The sequence below is a fragment of the Phyllobates terribilis genome, unplaced genomic scaffold (assembly GCF_046119375.1).
Source record: "Phyllobates terribilis strain yellow unplaced genomic scaffold, ASM4611937v1 Scaffold_13__5_contigs__length_258822181, whole genome shotgun sequence".
In the NCBI taxonomy this organism is placed as follows: domain Eukaryota; kingdom Metazoa; phylum Chordata; class Amphibia; order Anura; family Dendrobatidae; genus Phyllobates; species Phyllobates terribilis.
The window spans coordinates 182657257-182678056 of NW_027362773.1; the positions used below are offsets into that span (position 1 = coordinate 182657257).

General features: G+C 41.9%; 2 non-coding genes across 2 annotated transcripts; both read right to left on the reverse strand.

Moving 5' to 3' along the window:
- Positions 1 to 15614: 15614 nt before the first annotated feature.
- On the reverse strand, positions 15615 to 15686 carry TRNAQ-CUG (transfer RNA glutamine (anticodon CUG)). Its single transcript has one exon. It is a non-coding gene; the product is annotated as a tRNA-Gln (tRNA).
- A 728-nt stretch (positions 15687 to 16414) lies between these two features.
- Positions 16415 to 16496, reverse strand: TRNAS-AGA (transfer RNA serine (anticodon AGA)). The gene has a single exon. It is a non-coding gene; the product is annotated as a tRNA-Ser (tRNA).
- Positions 16497 to 20800: the final 4304 nt, after the last annotated feature.

Here is a 20800-nt window from a genome sequence, read left to right on the forward strand (position 1 = left end):
GCACCACATAGGGTCAGGGAAACTGACGCCAAGTTTACCAAGAGGAGGCCCGAGGCAGCCGGACAGAAGGGTTGGTAAGAAAGGCCAGACAAAGGACACACAAATGGGGTCCTGTGAAGCGCTCCAAAGTTATCTGGGAGTTGTCTGAGCCCCTCACCTGGTGAGCACAGTACGACGTGGGCAGCCGTTACCTGCAGAAGTGGTCTGGATAATAAGAACTGTGAGTAAAGGCCCTGGACTGCTTCACTGACTCCGTGTCGTTACTGCTGCTGCCCTGCACCATCACCCCCATCCTCCGCATACACTGCCCTGAGGCTATACTCCTCCCGTGGGGAGTTATGCTACGCTCTGCTGCACCCACAACACCAGCCTCAGCGGTCTGCCCTGCAGCGGCGGTTCACTCTGACCGCAATCCACGGGTGGCGTAGTCGGATTTTTAAACATCAAAACCACATAAATAGTTCCGCCACTGGTTTGACCGCCCTGAGCCACGGAACCGGGTCGCCGCCACGGAGACTACAACCACCAGCATGCACCAAAAAGGGTCCGGCTCCGGGTGTCCCAAGGCCCAGGGGGCGCATCAGAACATTTTCATCACCTTTCATAATCACCAATGGGACAAGGCAGGGATGTCCTCTGTCCCCTCTCTTATACATCCTAGTGACGGAGCACCTGCTCTCATCAATTCGCCATAACCCCAATATTAGGTGGATTGAGGTGGGAGGCACCGAGTACAAGTGCTCTCTATTTGCTGATGATGTCCTAGTATATATCACTCAATCACATATATCCATCCATGCTGTTATGGCTGAAATAGATCACTTTGATACATGGTCAAATTTTAAAATCAATGCAGCGAAGTCTGAGGCCCTCGATGTCTCCCTCCCCAAATCCATACAGGATTCCATCCAGTCCAACTTTCCCTTTGCCTGGCCCTCACAGGGTATCAAATTCTTAGGAATTCCTATTCATAGAGACCTCTCCCGTCTATGTTATCTTAATTTTGGGCCCTTTATTGAACAACTCCATACAGACCACGGTTGGCAAGTTAGAACTGTAAGATTCACTACGTGAACCACTGGTGTTTTGTGGAAAAGCACATGTACACCGTGTTCCAAATTATTATGCAAAAAGTGTTTAGGAGTGATAAGGGAAGAATTTGTTTGTTTGTCAGTTAAACTCATTGATGGTGATGTGTGTCAGGGCTCTTTATATCACTGTAAGCAAATGCCGACACCTGTGCTAATTAGTTTGGCAGGTGTGTCCAATGAAAGGCAAGACTACTTAAAAAGGCTGTCCCACATTATTAAGCAGCCTACATTTTCTGCCAAAATGGGAAAGAAAAAGGATGTGTCGGCTGCTGAGAAGCAACAAATTGTGGAGTGTTTAGGTCAAGGCATGACTACAATCAACATTGTGCGATGATCAGGATGAAGTGTCTTGGCAATCAAGAAGTATGTAGCTGATTCACAGTACACACGTGTGCGTGCTGATAAGGGCAAATTGAGGACTCTTTCCTACAGGCAATTACGTCAGGTTAAAAGAGCAGCGGCAAAAAAGCCTTGTCATAGCAGCAGACAAGTTTTTGAAGCTGCTGGTGCCTCCAACGTCCCCCGAACAACAAGATGCAGGGTCCTTCAGAGGTTTGCAGCTGTGCGTACGCCATCCTGTCGACCTCCTCTATCCACTTCACACAAGCAGAAACGGCTCCAGTGGGCCAAACATTACATGAAGACTGATTTCAAAACTGTTTTGTTCACGGATGAGTGCCGTGCAACGCTCGATGGTCCAGATGGATGGAGTGGAGGATGGCTGGTTGATGGACACCCCACGCAAACACGGCTACAGCACCAACAAGGAGGAGGTGGAGTAATGTTTTGGGCTGGAATCATGGGGAGAGAGATTGTCGGCCCCTTTAGGATACCTGAAGGGGTAAAGATGAACTCCATAATGTATGTGGAGTTTCTCAAACAGCACTTCCTGCCATGGTTCAAGAAGAAGAACCGTGTATTCCACAGCAAGATCATTTTTATGCATGATAATGCACCGTCTCATACTGCACATAACACATCTGCATCTCTGGCTGATATGGGCATAAAAGGGGACAAACTTATGGTGTGACCCCCATGCTCCCCTGACCTCTACCCCATTCAGAACCTCTGGAGCATCATCAAAAGGAGTGTCTATGATGGCAGGAGGCAGTTCACATCTAAACAACAGCTCTGGGAGGGTATTCTGTCCTCATGCAAAACAATTGAAGCAGAAACCATCCAAAACCTGTCAAATTCAATGGACGAGAGAGTTCAGAAGCTCCTTTCGAACAAGGGGTCCTATGTGCAAATCTAACATCACCTAGAATAAAGTTTTGATTTGAAAACTGTTTGATTTCAGTTTCTAATAACCTGCTAATGCTTATAATTTCAAAAATGACCATTTTTTGGTCTTTATTAAAATGAAAAGGTTGATCGAAGAGTGTGGGGGATCTAAGAGTGTGGCAACCCAGCAGTCAGGATTACTTTGAATTCTGACAATCCGAGGGTCATGTTGCAGGTAGTGCAGCAAGAAGGCACCCATGTGTCTTGCGCATCCAGGAGCACCAAGACCCTGTTGTGTTGGTGGCGAGGTAACAATCATGCTTCCTTCCTCTGTCCTCTCCCCCCAACCTCGCACAACAGAAATGTGATCAAGGTCTCCCTCATCTGATGAGTCTTCCATCAGTTCGTCCTACACTTCTTCCTGGGCTCCTGCACCTTCCTCACTAGTTTGGCTGCTACCATGAGCCCTGGTAAAACCATCTCCCCCACCCTCACATGCCTGCCGCCTTGGTGCTGCCGACCGTCTGGACCTTGCAGATGTTAGCCCTTCCGCATACAACTCCTCCTCCTCTACTTCCTCCACCTCCTCTTGTGCCACCACCTGACTCCGAATTCTGTTTAACATGTGCTCCAGCATGTAAATCACCGGAATAGTCATGCTGATAATGGCATCGTCAGCACTAAACATCTTCGTCGCCATTTCAAAACTGTGCAGAAGGTTCCCTGATCTGAGACCACTCCTCCAGCGTGATTTGCCCCACCTCTGGATCTCGTTGGCCCAGGCTATACGTCAGAACGTATTGCACCAGGGCTTGTCGGTGCGGCCACAGTCGCTGCAACATGTGCATAGTTGAATTCCACCGGGTAGGCACATCGCATTTTAGCCGCTGAAGTGGCAGACCCAACGACTTCTGTAGAGATGTAAGTCGCTGAGCTGCGGGATACGAACGGCGGAAGTGAGCACACAGCGACCGTGCCCTCTGCAGAAGGCCATCTAGTCCGGGATAGTGGGCTAAAAATTGCTGGACAACCAGGTTCAACACGTGAGCCATACAAGGCACGTGTGTGACATTGCCCCGGCAAAGGGCCGCACCCAGGTTTGCAGCATTGTCGCACACGGCCTTCCCTGGTTTCAGGTCCAGTGAAGACAACCATTCATGAAATTGGTTCTCCAGAGCTGACCACAACTCCTCAGCTGTGTGACTCACATTTCCCAGACATTTCAAAGTAAAAACCGCCTGATGACGTTGATCCCTACTGCCAGCATAATAAAGAGGTGTGCAGGATCCCTTCTGCGCAATTAGAAAGCTTGTGGCATGACCAGACAGGCTTTGGGTGCAGGTGGAGGACCGAGAGGAGGTTGAGGAGGCAGAAGCAGTGGAGGAACTTTGAGATAAAGAGAATTGACGCACAACTCGTGGGGACGGCAAGACTTGGACAGCAGCCCCTTGTCCTGCTGTCACCATAGTTACCAAGTGCCCAGTCAGCGACATGTAACGCCCCTGTCCATGCCTACTTGTCCAAGTGTCTGTGGTGAAATGCACCCTGTCACACACAGAGTTTCTCAAAGAAGCGGTGATGTTGTGTGCGACATGCTGGTGGAGCGCAGGCACACCTTTCTTTGAGAAGTAGTGCCGACAGGGCATCTGGTACTGGGGCACTGTGATGGACATAAGGTCTCGAAAATCCTCTGTGTCCACCAGGCGGAAAGGCAGCATTTCTGTAGCCAAGAGCTTGCAGATGGTGAAATTCAACCTCTTAGCTTTCTCATGGCTAGGAGGAAATGGTCTTTTACTTGTTCACATCTGAGGGACCGAGGGCTGGCTATTGTGCTTATACGGGGTTGATAAGGGTGTCCCCGGCAAACTGCCAGTCTGTGAGGAAGATGCAGGCGGACATGTTAGGTTGCCTTGATCCAAAGGTGGTGCTATCGATGTCGGACAGTGCTCAACACCAGCTGATGTTACCACCTCCAAAGAAAATGATGACCTGCCAATCACGCTGGCTGTTGCGGGTAAAGAGGTGGCAGGTCTGCGTCCCAAAACAGGTGTGACTGCTGTCCCCCCAGTCACAGAGGATGAAGAGGCCGCGGATGCACAAGATATGGCAGACGGTGGCTGGCCCGGCCGGCTAGGCCGCATTGTAGCACAGTGAGCTTCCCACTGCAACTTATGCTTCATGTCCATGTGCCGGTTCATGCATGAAGTACTCAAACTATGTATTTTTTGGCCTCTACTTAGCTTCTGCTGACAAATGTTACAGATAACACGAGTAGGGTCATCTTTATCGATCTGAAAAAATGCCCAGGCTATGCAAGGCTTAGCACCCATGCGACCTGAAGAGCCACAACGACTTGAGGCAGAGATGTGTTTGAGGATGCAGTTGTTGACGTGCTTCCAGTACTACGTCTCTGTGCAGGAAGGAGCAACTTGACCTCGTCGTCACTAGCATTCTCCTCCACCACCTCTGCTGACCTCATCTCTTGGCTGACTGTGGGTTGACAGTAAGTGGGATCTCCAACCTCATCATCATCACCCTGTGCGTTATCACACCCGTCGTCCTCAGAGCCAACCTGTTCCTGCCCTGACAAAAAACTAAAGTTGTCGCTCCAATTAGGTATTTGAGTCTCATCATCGTCTTCCTCATTGTCTCCACCAACAGGAGTTACAGTTTGGGAATGAGGGTCTACATTATGGTCAGAACCTTCAGCGTCTGGTCCTGGATCCGACTCATAAAGATTCTGGGCATCAGTGCAGATCATTTCCTCGTCTGGATTCACAGAAGCGCTGGAGCCGACCTCTGATTCCCAGGCTATAGTATGAGTAAACAGCTCTACAGACTCAACCATCTGTTCTACCTCATACTCAGACGGGCAGCTGGAGGTATGGGAGCTGTGAGGAAGCAAGTGCGATTGGGGTGACACCTTTGAGGACTGGAGTATTTGTGATGTTGAAGTTGATGTGGAGGAGAGCCCACTTAAAGGAGCACTTGATATCCGTTGAAGCACCTGCTGTTTTTGTGCCTCATCTGGAATTTGTAGCGATTGGCGTGGCCGTAAGAAAGGGATCTTATCACATTGTCCGCTAAAAGAAGTAGACATTTTAGTTTGGCTGGAAGATGGTCTTCCTTCTGCAGATGTTACTGTAGCTTTAACACCTACCCCACGGACACAACCTTTTTTCCCCTTCCCTACACGCCTATTCCCCTTTCCATCAGCAGCAGGCCTTTTTCCACTCATTTTGGTAGTTAACTAATTCACAACTCTGGAGTTGCTTGCACAAAAAAACAATGGATGGGAACCGAGCAGAGCTGAGTGGCCAAACTGTGGTATTAGGCCAAAACTATTGGCTGGGTTAGATGCAGAAAAAAATTATATTCAATTTGCAACCTGATGGAGGTCAGTACAGATGGACTAATAGACCAAGTCCCGCACTCAGCTAGAAGCCCAAATATTTTTTCAGAGGTAGATGCAGAAAAAAATTATATTCAGTTTGCAACCTGATGGAGGTCAGTATAGATGGACTAATAGAGAAAGTCCCACACACTGCTAGAAGGCCAAATATTTTTTCAGAGCTAGATGCAGAAAAAATATTATATTCAATTTGCAACCTGATGGAGTTCAGTATAGATGGACTAATAAACCAAGTCCCAAACACTGCTAGAAGGCCAAATATTTTTTCAGAGCTAGATGCAGAAAAAAATTATATTCAATTTGCAACCTGATGGAGGTCAGTATAGATGGACTAATAGAACAAGTCCCACACACAGCTAGAAGCCCAAATATTTCTTCAGAGGTAGATGCAGAAAAAAATTATATTCAGTTTGCAACCTGATGGGGGTCAGTATAGATGGACTAATAGAACATGTCCCAAACACTGCTAGAAGAACAAATAGTTTTTCAGAGCTAGATGCAAACAAAAAATTATTTTGAATTTGCAACCTGATGGAGGTCAGTATAGATGGACTAGTAGAACAAGTCCCACACACTGCTAGAAGGACAAATATTTTTTCAGAGCTAGATGCAGAAAAAAATTATATTCAATTTGCAACCTGATGGAGGTCAGTATAGATGGACTAATAGACCAAGTTCCACACACTGCTAGAAGCCCAAATATTTTTTCAGAGGTAGATGCAGAAAAAAATTATATTCAATTTGCAACCTGATGGAGGTCAGTATAGGTGGACTAATAGAACAAGTCCCACACACAGCTAGAAGCCCAAATATTTTTTCATAGGTAGATGCAGAAAAAAAATATATTCAGTTTGCAACCTGATGGAGGTCAGTATAGATGGACTAATAGTACAAGTCCCACACACTGCTAGAAGGACAAATATTTTTTCAGAGCTAGATGCAGAAAAAAATTATATTCAATTTACAACCTGATGGAGGTCAGTATAGATGGACTAATAAACCATGTCCCACACACTGCTAGAAGGCCAAATATTTTTTCAGAGCTAGATGCAGACAAAAAAAATATTTTTAATTTGCAACCTGATGGAGGTTAGTATAGTGGACTAATAGAACAAGTCCCGCACACTGCTAGAAGCCCAAATATTTTTTCAGAGCTAGATGCAGATAAAAATGATTTTTAATTTGCAACCTGATGGAGGTCAGTATAGATGGACTAATAAAACAAGTCCCACACACTGCTAGAAGCCCAAATATTTTTTCAGAGGTAGATGAAGAAAAAAATTATATTCAGTTTGCAACCTGATGGAGGTCAGCATAGATGGACTAGTAGAAGAAGTCCCACACACTGTTGGAAGGACAAATATTTTTTCAGAGCTAGATGCAGAAAAAAATTATATTCAATTTGCAACCTGATGGAGGTCAGTATAGATAGACTAATAGAACAAGTCCCACACACTGCTAGAAGGCCAAATATCTTTTCAGAGCTAGATGCAGACAAAAAATTATTTTTAATTTGCAACCTGATGGAGGTCAGTATACATGGACTAATAAAACAAGTCCCACACACTGCTAGAAGCCCAAATATTTTTTCAGAGGTAGATGCAGAAAAAAATTATATTCAGTTTGCAACCTGATGGAGGTCATTATAGATGGACTAATCGAACAAGTCCCACACACTGCTAGAAGGCCAAATATTTTTTAAGAGCTAGATGCAGAAAAATATTATATTCAATTTGCAACCTGATGGAGGTCAGTATAGATGGACTGATAGACCAAGATCCACACACTGCTAGAAGCCCAAATATTTTTTCATAGGTAGATGCTGAAAAAAATTATATTCAGTTTGCAACCTGATAGATGTCAGTATAGATGGACTAATAGAACAAGTCCCACACACTGCTAGAAGGACAATTTTTTTTTTTCAGAGCTAGATGCAGAAAAAAATTATATTCAATTTGCAACCTGATGGAGGTCAGTATAGATGGACTAATAAACCAAGTCCCACACACTGCTAGAAAGCCAAATATTTTTTCAGAGCTAGATGCAGAAAAAAATTATATTCAATTTACAACCTGATGGAGGTCAGTATAGATGGACTAATAAACCATGTCCCACACACTGCTAGAAGGCAAAATATTTTTTCAGAGCTAGATGCAGACAAAAAAATATTTTTAATTTGCAACCTGATGGAGGTTAGTATAGTGGACTAATAGAACAAGTCCCGCACACTGCTAGAAGCCCAAATATTTTTTCAGAGCTAGATGCAGATAAAAATGATTTTTAATTTGCAACCTGATGGAGGTCAGTATAGATGGACTAATAAAACAAGTCCCACACACTGCTAGAAGCCCAAATATTTTTTCAGAGGTAGATGCAGAAAAAAATTATATTCAGTTTGCAACCTGATGGAGGTCAGCATAGATGGACTAGTAGAAGAAGTCCCACACACTGTTGGAAGGACAAATATTTTTTCAGAGCTAGATGCAGAAAAAAATTATATTCAATTTGCAACCTGATGGAGGTCAGTATAGATAGACTAATAGAACAAGTCCCACACACTGCTAGAAGGCCAAATATCTTTTCAGAGCTAGATGCAGACAAAAAATTATTTTTAATTTGCAACCTGATGGAGGTCAGTATACATGGACTAATAAACCATGTCCCACACACTGCTAGAAGGCCAAATATTTTTTCAGAGCTAGATGCAGACAAAAAAATATTTTTAATTTGCAACCTGATGGAGGTTAGTATAGTGGACTAATAGAACAAGTCCCGCACACTGCTAGAAGCCCAAATATTTTTTCAGAGCTAGATGCAGATAAAAATGATTTTTAATTTGCAACCTGATGGAGGTCAGTATAGATGGACTAATAAAACAAGTCCCACACACTGCTAGAAGCCCAAATATTTTTTCAGAGGTAGATGCAGAAAAAAATTATATTCAGTTTGCAACCTGATGGAGGTCAGCATAGATGGACTAGTAGAAGAAGTCCCACACACTGTTGGAAGGACAAATATTTTTTCAGAGCTAGATGCAGAAAAAAATTATATTCAATTTGCAACCTGATGGAGGTCAGTATAGATAGACTAATAGAACAAGTCCCACACACTGCTAGAAGGCCAAATATCTTTTCAGAGCTAGATGCAGACAAAAAATTATTTTTAATTTGCAACCTGATGGAGGTCAGTATACATGGACTAATAAAACAAGTCCCACACACTGCTAGAAGCCCAAATATTTTTTCAGAGGTAGATGCAGAAAAAAATTATATTCAGTTTGCAACCTGATGGAGGTCATTATAGATGGACTAATCGAACAAGTCCCACACACTGCTAGAAGGCCAAATATTTTTTAAGAGCTAGATGCAGAAAAATATTATATTCAATTTGCAACCTGATGGAGGTCAGTATAGATGGACTGATAGACGAAGATCCACACACTGCTAGAAGCCCAAATATTTTTTCATAGGTAGATGCTGAAAAAAATTATATTCAGTTTGCAACCTGATAGATGTCAGTATAGATGGACTAATAGAACAAGTCCCACACACTGCTAGAAGGACAATTTTTTTTTTTCAGAGCTAGATGCAGACAAAAAATTATTTTGAATTTGCAACCTGATGGAGGTCAGTATAAATGGACTAGTAGAACAAGTCCCACACACTGCTAGAAGGACAAATATTTTTTCAGAGCTAGATGCAGAAAAAAATTATATTCAATTTGCAACCTGATGGAGGTCAGTATAGATGGACTAATAGAACAAGTCCCACACACTGCTAGAAAGCCAAATATTTTTTCAGAGCTAGATGCAGACAAAAAAATATTTTTAATTTGCAACCTGATGGAGGTTAGTATAGATGGACTAATAGAACAAGTCCCACACACTGATAGGAGCCCAAATATTTTTTCAGAGGTAGATGCAGAAAAAAATTATATTCAGTTTGCAACCTGATGGACGTCAGTAAAGATGGACTAATAGAACAAGTCCCACACACTGCTAGAAGGCCAAATATTTTTTCAGAGCGAGATGCCGATAAAAATGATTTTTAATTTGCAACCTGATGGAGGTCAGTATAGATGGACTAATAAAACAAGTCCCACACACTGCTAGAAGCCCAAATATTTTTTCAGAGGTAGATGCAGAAAAAAATTATATTCAGTTTGCAACCTGATGGAGGTCAGAATAGATGGACTAGTAGAAGAAGTCCCACACACTGATAGAAGGACAAATATTTTTTCAGAGCTAGATGCAGAAAAAAATTATATTCAATTTGCAACCTGATGGAGGTCAGTATAGATGGACTAATAGAACAAGTCCCACACACTGCTAGAAGGCCAAATAATTTTTCAGAGCTAGATGCAGACAAAAAATTATTTTTAATTTGCAACCTGATGGAGGTCAGTATAGATGGACTAATAGAACAAGTCCCACACACTGCTAGAAGCCCAAATATTTTTTCAGAGGTAGATGCAGACAAAAAATTATTTTGAATTTGCAACCTGATGGAGGTCAGTATAGATGGACTAGTAGAACAAGTCCCACACACTGCTAGAAGGACAAATATTTTTTCAGAGCTAGATGCAGTTAAAAATTATTTTTAATTTGCAACCTGATGAAGGTCAGTATAGATGGACTAATAGAACAAGTCCCACACACTGCTAGAAGGCCAAATATTTTTTCAGAGCTAGATGCAGACAAAAAATTATTTTGAATTTGCAACCTGATGGAGGTCAGTATAGATGGACTAGTAGAACAAGTCCCACACACTGCTAGAAGGACAAATATTTTTTCAGAGCTAGATGCAGAAAAATGTTTTATTCAATTTGCAACCTGATGGAGGTCAGTATAGATGGACTAATAGAACAAGTCCCAAAACTGCTAGAAGGCCAAATATTTTTTCAGAGCTAGATGCAGACAAAAAATTAATTTTAATTTGCAACCTAATGGAGGTCAGTATAGATGGACTAGTAGAACAAGTCCCACACACTGCTGGAAGGACAAATATTTTTTCAGAACTAGATGCAGAAAAAAATTATATTCAATTTGCAACCTGATGGAGGTCAGTATAGATGGACTAATAGACCGAGTCCCACAAACTGCTAGAAGGCCAAATATTTTTTCAGAGCTAGATGCAGACAAAAAAATATTTTTAATTTGCAACCTGATGTAGGTCAGTATAGATGGACTAATAGAACAAGTCCCACACACTGCTAGAAGCCCAAATATTTGTTCAGAGGTAGATGCAGAAAAAAATTATATTCAGTTTGCAACCTGATGGAGGTCAGTATAGATGGACTAATAGAACAAGTCCCACACACTGCTAGAAGGCCAAATATTTTTTCAGAGCTAGATGCAGACAAAAAAATATTTTTAATTTGCAACCTGATGGAGGTCAGTATAGATGGACTAATAAAACAAGTCTCACACACTGCTAGAAGCCCAAATATTTTTTCAGATGTAGATGCAGAAAAAAATTATATTCAGTTTGCAACCTGATGGAGGTCAGAATAGATGGACTAATAGAACAAGTCCCACACACTGCTAGAAGGCCAAATATTTTTTCAGAGCTAGATGCAGAAAAATATTATATTCAATTTGCAACCTGATGGAGGTCAGAATAGATGGACTAATAGAACAAGTCCCACACACAGCTAGAACGCCAAATATTTTTTCAGAGCTAGATGCAGACAAAAAATTATTTTTAATTTGCAACCTGATGGAGGTCAGTATAGATGGACTAATAAAACAAGCCCCACACACTGCTAGAAGCCCAAATATTTTTTCAGAGGTAGATGCAGAAAAAAATTATATTCAGTTTGCAACCTGATGGAGGTCAGTATAGATGGACTAGTAGAACAAGTCCCACACACTGCTTGAAGGACAAATATTTTTTCAGAGCTAGATGCAGTTAAAAATTATTTTTAATTTGCAACCTGATGAAGGTCAGTATAGATGGACTAATAGAACAACTCCCACACACTGCTAGAAGGCCAAATATTTTTTCAGAGCTAGATGCAGACAAAAAATTATTTTGAATTTGCAACCTGATGGAGGTCAGTATAGATGGACTAGTAGAACAAGTCCCACACACTGCTAGAAGGACAAATATTTTTTCAGAGCTAGATGCAGAAATTTTTTTTATTCAATTTGCAACCTGATGGAGGTCAGTATAGATGGACTAATAGAACAAGTCCCACACACTGCTAGAAGGCCAAATATTTTTTCAGAGCTAGATGCAGACAAAAAAATATTTTTAATTTGCAACCTGATGGAGGTCAGTATAGATGGTCTAATAAAACAAGTCTCACACACTGCTAGAAGCCCAAATATTTTTTCAGATGTAGATGCAGAAAACAATTATATTCAGTTTGCAACCTGATGGAGGTCAGAATAGATGGACTAATAGAACAAGTCCCACACACTGCTAGAAGGCCAAATATTTTTTCAGAGCTAGATGCAGAAAAATATTATATTCAATTTGCAACCTGATGGAGGTCAGTATAGATGGACTAATAGACCAAGTTCCACACACTGCTAGAAGCCCAAATATTTTTTCAGAGCAAGATGCAGAAAAAAATTATATTCAATTTGCAACCTGATGGAGGTCAGTATAGATGGACTAATAGATCAAGTCCCACACACTGCTAGAAGCCCAAATATTTTTTCAGAGGTAGATGCAGAAAAAAATTATATTCAGTTTGCAACCTGATGGAGGTCAGTATAGATGGACTAATAGAACAAGTCCCACACACTGCTAGAAGGACAAAATTTTTTTTTCAGAGCTAGATGCAGACAAAAAAATATTTTTAATTTGCAACCTGATGGAGGTCAGTATAGATGGACTAGTAGAACAAGTCCCACACACTGCTAGAAGGACAAATATTTTTTCAGAACCAGATGCAGAAAAAAATTATATTCAATTTGCAACCTGATGGAGGTCAGTATAGATGGACTAATAGACCGAGTCCCACACACAGCTAGAAGGCCAAATATTTTTTCAGAGCTAGATGCAGACAAAAAAATATTTTTAATTTGCAACCTGATGTAGGTCAGTATAGATGGACTAATAGAACAAGTCCCACACACTGCTAGAAGCCCAAATATTTGTTCAGAGGTAGATGCAGAAAAAAATTATATTCAGTTTGCAACCTGATGGAGGTCAGTATAGAAGACTAATAGAACAAGTCCCACACACTGCTAGAAGGCCAAATATTTTTTCAGAGCTAGATGCAGATAAAAATTATTTTTAATTTGCAACCTGATGGAGGTCAGTATAGATGGACTAGTAGAACAAGTCCCACAAACTGCTAGAAGGACAAATATTTTTTCAACGCTAGATGCAGAAAAAAATTATATTCAATTTGCAACCTTATGGAGGTCAGTATAGATGGACTAATAGAATGATGCTATGCCCAAAAGGTTTTACTTCACTAGGTGTAGTAAAAAAATTGGTATTCTATACACAGGTGGTGTATCTTGCAACACAGATAGACTACTCCACTGACTAACACAGGCCAAAAAGGATTAGCTTTGCTAGATTCAGTCAAATGCTGTGAAAAAAACTTGCACAGCACTGGCACAGACCTGCGTGGCAAAAACTGATTGGAACTGATGCAACTTAGTCCTGAAAAGGACTGCAATTACAATTAGTCTTTACTCCCACAACCTATCTATTTAAGAGCACAGACCAGCCTGATAAAAGTCGTAGGAAATGCTGTAACCTAGTCCTTAAAAGGACTGCAATCACAACTATTCCCTACTCCCAAGTTATCTGTAGATTTGTGCGAAAATTGGCTTGAAATTAGCAAGGTATAGCGCACACAGCAACAGCGGTGCCGTCTAACACGCAGCTGCAGCAGTGAGAAAATGGTGGCGACGGGGAAAATGTCTGGATTTTATAGGGCAAGGACATGTGACATACACTGCCAATGACACATGCCCTTGCTTGTGTGAAAAAAAGCATTTCGCTCCGTGTGTGCGCTGCTGATAGGCTGACAGATTGCACCTCCCCACTGTAAATGCGGGAAAGAGAAAAAAAAAAGAAAATCTTCATTATTCCTGCAGAGATCCATCCCCTTCCCCTCCCCCCGCCCCGCTGTACACTCAAACTACGTATTAACATTAATTTTCATCATTACTGAGAAAAAATCCAGTTATGATTTTGGTGCACGAACAGTTATCGAACATAACCTCGAACAGCCGAATTTTTCTCAAATCGTTCATGTTCGCCGAATGGCCCGAACACCGCCCAAAACAGCTCGAATTTGAGATTGGCGAACAGTTCGAATCGAACAACGCTCATCTCTAATTATGATAAAAACTTGTTCTAAAGCTGTTCCGCAAATGTATATCTAATACACATTGGTAAATTAATATCTCCTCCCTTTTTATTCCACAAGTGTGCTTAAAGTTCCATGATATCACAAGAAGGACAGTTTTAAAATGTTGATGAAATCTGGCTAATAATTAACGTGCTGGATCTATTAGCTGGAAAAAGGGTGAGAAAAAAAGAAATTGCAAAACTTCTGCTCATCCAGAAGTCACTAAAGATTTTTCATGGTGTGCTTAAAGGTTCCATCGGAAACATAATTCAAGTAGAGTTGGTGCAAATCAAAGTTCATATCCCAGTCCATCATTCACGGCAGTGATCTGTGTTCACTGGAAAAAAGGAGGATTTGCACCACATACCTGATGGCACCCTCTGAGCTTTGTTTGATTGGTGGTGTGATGCACAAGTGACATCGCACCAGACTGACTAATCAAAAGAAGATCTACAGATGCTGTTAAGCTGGTTCTACAAATAAAACCCAAAGATAACAGACCATTTCTGTGGGGGATAGACTTGGGAATGTGGAAATTGATCTACACAGGTAATTTGTCAAAATATTACATGAAGTTAAACATAGTTGGCAGGATTCAAACCTACGCAGGGAGACCCCAATGAATTTCTAGTCCATCGCCTTAACCACTCGGCCATAACTACTCAGCTGCTGTTTCATGCCTATGAGTTTCACACCTATTCTTAGAGCACCATGATCAATATCAGTGATTATCCTTCTGGAAGACATTTCAGAAAATGGAAGATTTCAATTGGAAACAAAATTCCAGGCCTCACTGAAATGTAAAAATCTGATTTAAAGGTATCATCAATTGGAACCTTTTACAGTTCAAGGTTTATTAAAATTCATAAGGCGGATTTAGAGTGATTTTGTTCCAAACACCTCCTGAAAAAGGCTTTGAAAATGCTCAATAGTTTGAACAGATTCATTTCCATGCAAAAAGACTTGCTGTTCATATGATCAGGTATTGAGCGTCTTTTAACCTCATTAAGTTTACCAAAACGCCAAGCGATTAACAGAAGTGAGCATATCATTTTTCATGTATATTTTGCTTGCTTTATACTTGCTATACAAGTCAATGAGTAGGTTAGAAAGACCCCTGGAAGGTTCCTGAGTGACGTTCACAGCATTTTGCGAGCAAAAAGAAACTTAAACAAACTAAATTGATGCCAAAAACAATACTTAGAAAAGCATCACCAAACTATGTTTACAAAAATGCTGGAAAACACTAAAAAGGGTGATTCAGGAAAAGAATCGCTCTCAATTCTTGAGGCCGTTTCGGCTTGAAATCCTGGTCAGTTTCAACCACCTGAAAAAAGTGTCAAGCGAACATTGGCACAAGTCATAGAGTACGATTGCTTGATGTGACATAGATGATATGAGTTTTGCTTCATGAAGTCAAGTTTAACTTTTGAGTTAAACTTTCTTGATAGGTAGATCTTTTTTGCCATGTAGATTTTAACTTTCTCTTTTTATGTTAAACCATGTGCATTGGCAAATTGAGTTTGAGCAGAAAAGATAAAACCGCTGTGCACAAAGAATTTCTCAGGTTCCACTGAGATTAGAACTCAGATCCCTGGATTCAGAGTCCAGAGTGCTAACAATTACACCATGGAACCACATAACCAACAAAGCTGGCTGGATTTTCTTTTGAAAACAGTAAAAGAGCATGTGTAAATAGTGGAAATGTGAGAAATTCACTCTGAATCCAGTGATCTGAGTTCTAATCTCAGTGGAACCTGGGAATTCATGCATTATGATGAAAACTGGTTCTAAAGCTGTTCCGCAAATGTATATCTAATACACATTGGTAAATTAATATCTCCTCCCTTTTCATTCCACAAGTGTGCTTAAAGTTCCATGATATCACAACAAGGACAGTTTTAAAATGTTGATGAAATCTGGCTAATAATTAGCGTGCTGGATCTATTAGCTGGAAAAAGGGTGAGAAAAAAAGAAATTGCAAAACTTCTGCTCATCCAAAAGTCCCTAAAGATTTTTCATGGTGTGCTAAAAGGTTCCATCGGAAAGATAATTCAAATAGAGTTGGTGCAAATCAAAGTTCATATCCCAGTCCATCGGTCACGGCAGTGATATGTGTTCACTGAAAAAAAGGAGGATTTGCACCACATACCTGATGGCACCCTCTGAGCTTTGTTTGATTGGTGGTGTGATGCACAAGTGACATCACACCAGGCTGACTACTCTAAAGAAGATCTACAGATGCTGTTAAGCTGGTTCTACAAATACAATCCAAAGATTACAAACCATTTCTGTGGGGGATAGACTTGGGAATGTGGAAATTGATCTACTCAGATAATTCGTCAAAATGTTGCATGAAGTTAAATGTAGTTGGCAGGACTGGAACCTACGCAGGGAGACCCCAATGGATTTCTAGTCCATCGCCTTAACCACTCAGCCACAACTACTCAGATGTTGTTTCATCCTTATGAGTTTCACACCATTTCTTAGAGCACCATGATCAATATCAGTCATTATCCTTCTGGAAGACATTTCAGAAAATGGAAGATTTCAATTGGAAACAAAATTCCAGGCCTCACTGAAATGTAAAAATCTGATTTAAACGTATCATCAATTGGAACCTTTTACAGTTCAAGGTTTATTAAAATTCATAAGGCGGATTTCGAGTGACTTTGTTCCAAACACCTCCTGAAAAAGGCTTTGAAAATGCTCAAAAGTTTGAACTGATTCATTTCCATGCAAAAAGACTTGCTGTTCATATGATCAGGTATTGAGCGTCTTTTAACCTCATTACATTTCCCAAAACGCCAAGCGGTTAATAGAAGTGAGCATATCATTTTTCAGGTATATTTTGCTTGCTTTATACTTGCTATACAAGTCAATGAGTAGGTTAGAAAGACCCCTGGAAGGTTCCTGAGTGACGTTCACAGCATTTTGCGAGCAAAAAAGAACCTTAAACAAACTCAATTGATGCCCAAAACAATACTTAGAAAAACGTCACCAAACTATGTTTACAAAAATGCTGGAAAACACTTAAAAGGGTGATTCAGGAAAAGAATCGCTGTCGTTTCTTGAGGCCGTTTTGGCTTGAAATCCTGGTCAGTTTCAACCACCTGGAAAAAGTGACATGCGAACATTGGCACAAGTCATAGAGTACGATTGCTTGGTGTGAGATAGATTATATGAGTTTTGCTTCATGAAGTCAAGTTTAACATTTGAGTTAAACTTTCTTGATAGATATATCTTTTTTGCCATGTGGATTTTAACTTTCTCTTTTTATGTTAAACCATGTGCATTGGCAAATTGAGTGTGAGCAGAAAAGATAAAACCGCTGTGAACAAAGAATTTCGCAGGTTCCACTGAGATTTGACCAAAGAAGCTGGCTGGATTTTCTTTTGAAAATGGTAAAATAGCATGTGTACATTGTGGAAATGTGAGAAATTCACTCTGAATCCAGTGATCTGAGTTCTAATTAGTGTTGAGCGAGCACTAAAATGCTCGGGTGCTCGAAGCTCGGGCCGAGCTCACTGTGATACTTGGGTGCTCGACCTGAGCAGCGAGCCCAATGTTAATCTATGGGAGACCCGAACATTTTTGCGACGGCTCCCCCGGCAGTCTGTAGAAAGCCTAAATAGTGCCCAAAACGATAGTGACAGTGCTCAAATGACATGGGGAGAGCATGGGGATCGCCCCTGGAAGCATTTCTGACCCCCAGGTCACTGCTGTCAACAACGTGGTCAGAGGTATTAAGCCACTTTTACAGGCTCATAATAAAACGTTCAAAAATGAAAGTGAAAGTGCTTTCCTGTGAAATATGTTAACCCCTTAACGACCATGGGTCTTTCTGTTTTTGTGTTTTCCTTTTTTGCTCCCCTTCTTCCCAGAGCCAGAACTTTTTTAATTTTCGTTCAATATGGCCATGTGAGGGCTTATTTTTTGTGGGACGAGTTGTAATTTTAAACACCATCACTGGTTTTACCATATTGTGTGCTGGAAAATGGGAAAAAAAATCCAAGTGCAGTGAAACTGCAAAAAAAATGCAATTCCACAGTTGTTTTTTGGGTCCTTTTTTTACCACGTTCACAGATTGCTAAAACTGACCTGCCATCATTATTTTCCAGGTCGTTACGAGTTCATAGACAACAAAGATGTATAGGTTCTTTTTTATTTAAGGGGTGAAAAAAAAATCCAAAGCTTGCTAAAAAAACCAAAAAAAATGACGCCATTTTCTGAGACCCTTAGCTTCTCCATTTTTCGGGATCTGGGGCCAGTTGAGGGCTTATTTTTTGCGTGCCGGGCTGATGTTTTTATTGATACCATTTTGGGGTAGATCCGATGTTTTGATCGCCCGTTATTGCATTTTATTGCCAAGTTGCAGCGACCAAAAAAACTTAATTCTGGCGTTTAAAATTTTTTTCTCGTTACGCCGTTTACTGATTGTATTAATTCTTCTTTTATTTTGATAGATCGGGCGATTCTGAACGCGGCGATACTAAATATGTGTATGTGTTTTTTTTTTTATATATATATATATATATTTTATTTTGAATGGGGCGAAAGGGGGGTGACTTAAACTTTTATATATTTTTTATTTTTTTTATTTTTTAAAAAACTTTTTTTTTACACTTTCTGCTTGCTTCTATAGTCTCCAGAGGAGACTAGAAGCAGCAGTTGTCTGATTGCTTCTACTGCATACAAGCGATGAGCAGATCGCTTGTATGCAGGAGAAATGCTCACTTGCTATGAGTGCTGACCACTAGGTGGCGCTCATAGCAATTGAGACATGACAACCACAGGCATCTGCTGCAGACCCTGAGTTGTCATGCCCACCCATTGGTGACCCGCGATCACGTGACGGGGTCACTGATGGGCGGGGCTTAGGACTCCCGGAAGCACGAGTTAAATGCAACTGTCAGAGATTTAACATGTTAACAGCTGCGGGTGGATTGCGATTCGAATAATCAGCTGACATGTGCTCGCTTCAGTGTGGGCTCACCGCCGGAGCCCCCGCTGAACCGGCCTTCCCGACCTGGTGCGTACTATTACTGACCAGGACGGAAAGGGGTTAAGGAACATCCTTTCCAGGGTAAAGACTTGTGTATAAGGTAAAATAAATAACCAAAAACAAAAATACTCCTCCACACCTTGGGCTATGTTCACAAGTAGCATTTTTTATGAGTTTTTGCACGTTTGTATTGCTTTCAACCGTGACAAATGCATTCACCGGGAAATGTCATTTTAACATTTTACAACCTTATCTGGCCATGTGCTGTGTGACACATGCATACAGTGCTAAAAATACATGGGAACAGCATGGGGAAGACCCCTGGAAGCATCTGCGACACCCAGGTCACTGCCTAAAAGTGTGCCCATCAGAAGTGATCCTTGCCGCATCAGAAGATGCAGACTTGCAACTATCCCTGTGCAAGTCCTTGTCCCAGGGCAGTGTTCAATTGTACCTCCCCCATAACTTTCAATACAAGCGCAAGTATGCAGCCTGCCACCCACCCACCCCCAGGCTGCAATACCATACTGCTAGCTTGCTTGCACTTGAAATTGGGCCTTTTAGGCATGTGGAGGTGGAATCTGGCCACCACGTCATGGCTGCGTCGGTAGTCTGGTATTCATACTCAGTCCCCAGCCGCCCGGCGGCCGGGTGTCCACGCTTGGTCCCCAGCCGCCAGGGGGCGGCCGGGTGTCCATACTCAGTCCCCAGCCGCCCCGCGGCCGGGTGCCCACACACAGTCCCCAGCCGCGTGGGGGTGGCCGGGTGTCCATAAACGGTCCCCAGCTGCCCCTATTTGTCCCGGTGCGCCTTATACACAAGCGTGCATACCAAAACATTACCTGTGCCCTCCCCAGTGCATTTAGTGGGAAGGACAGCCTAACCACAAACACGTGGACAAGTGAATGTGGCCAGGAATGGTCCATCTCACTGACGCCTTCACACTAGGTTAATATTGTGGAAGCCGGGACACAGTTGGACACTGGGATGCAACACGTCCTCCAGACATAGAGGATTGCGGGTCCTGGGTCAAACAGGCTTCAAAACAAAGTTCAGAAGGTAGACAGCAGCAGTGATCGGCCTCCTACACAATGAGTAAATTATTCATGATCATGAGGCCATCCACCTCCTTGGCTTTCTGTTCCTTGGAATGCAAGCGCATGTATGTAGTAGCAGCTAGGCCTGAGGTGGTCAGCATTTTGGCGCATATTCTACCTCCTTCGAGGATTGCTGGATGTTTTCCTGCTACTATCCCAGTTCTATGACTCCCGTTAAAACAAAGCTTCAGGTGATGAATGATGGATGAGGTGGTGGCAAAGGAGAAAGAGCAGGAGGAACAGGGACCATTCACATCAATATCAGGCCAGCCAACCACACATGTCTTGTAGAATATGTTTCTGTACCAAAAGGAGCGGTTCAGCTACACAGTTATAAGGCATACAGTGAATGCAATGCCTACCAAAAATTTCGAGGCACTCCAATGCCCCTTGGAAGTGACATGGAGGTCAGAGGGCCTTAACTAAACCGTTTTTTCCATTTATAGCAACTGGATCTCCTGTACACTGTTGGCCTAAGCAGGGAATGGAAGGCTTTCCAAAAATTATTAGGCACTGCAATGCCCCTTGAAACAGATGTGGATTACAGTGTATTAAAAACCTTCTACCCATTATTGGGGAGTGGGTCTCCCTTAGTGTTTGCCTATGCATTGAAAAGCAAAAGCTGACAAAAATTAGGAGGAAATGCAAT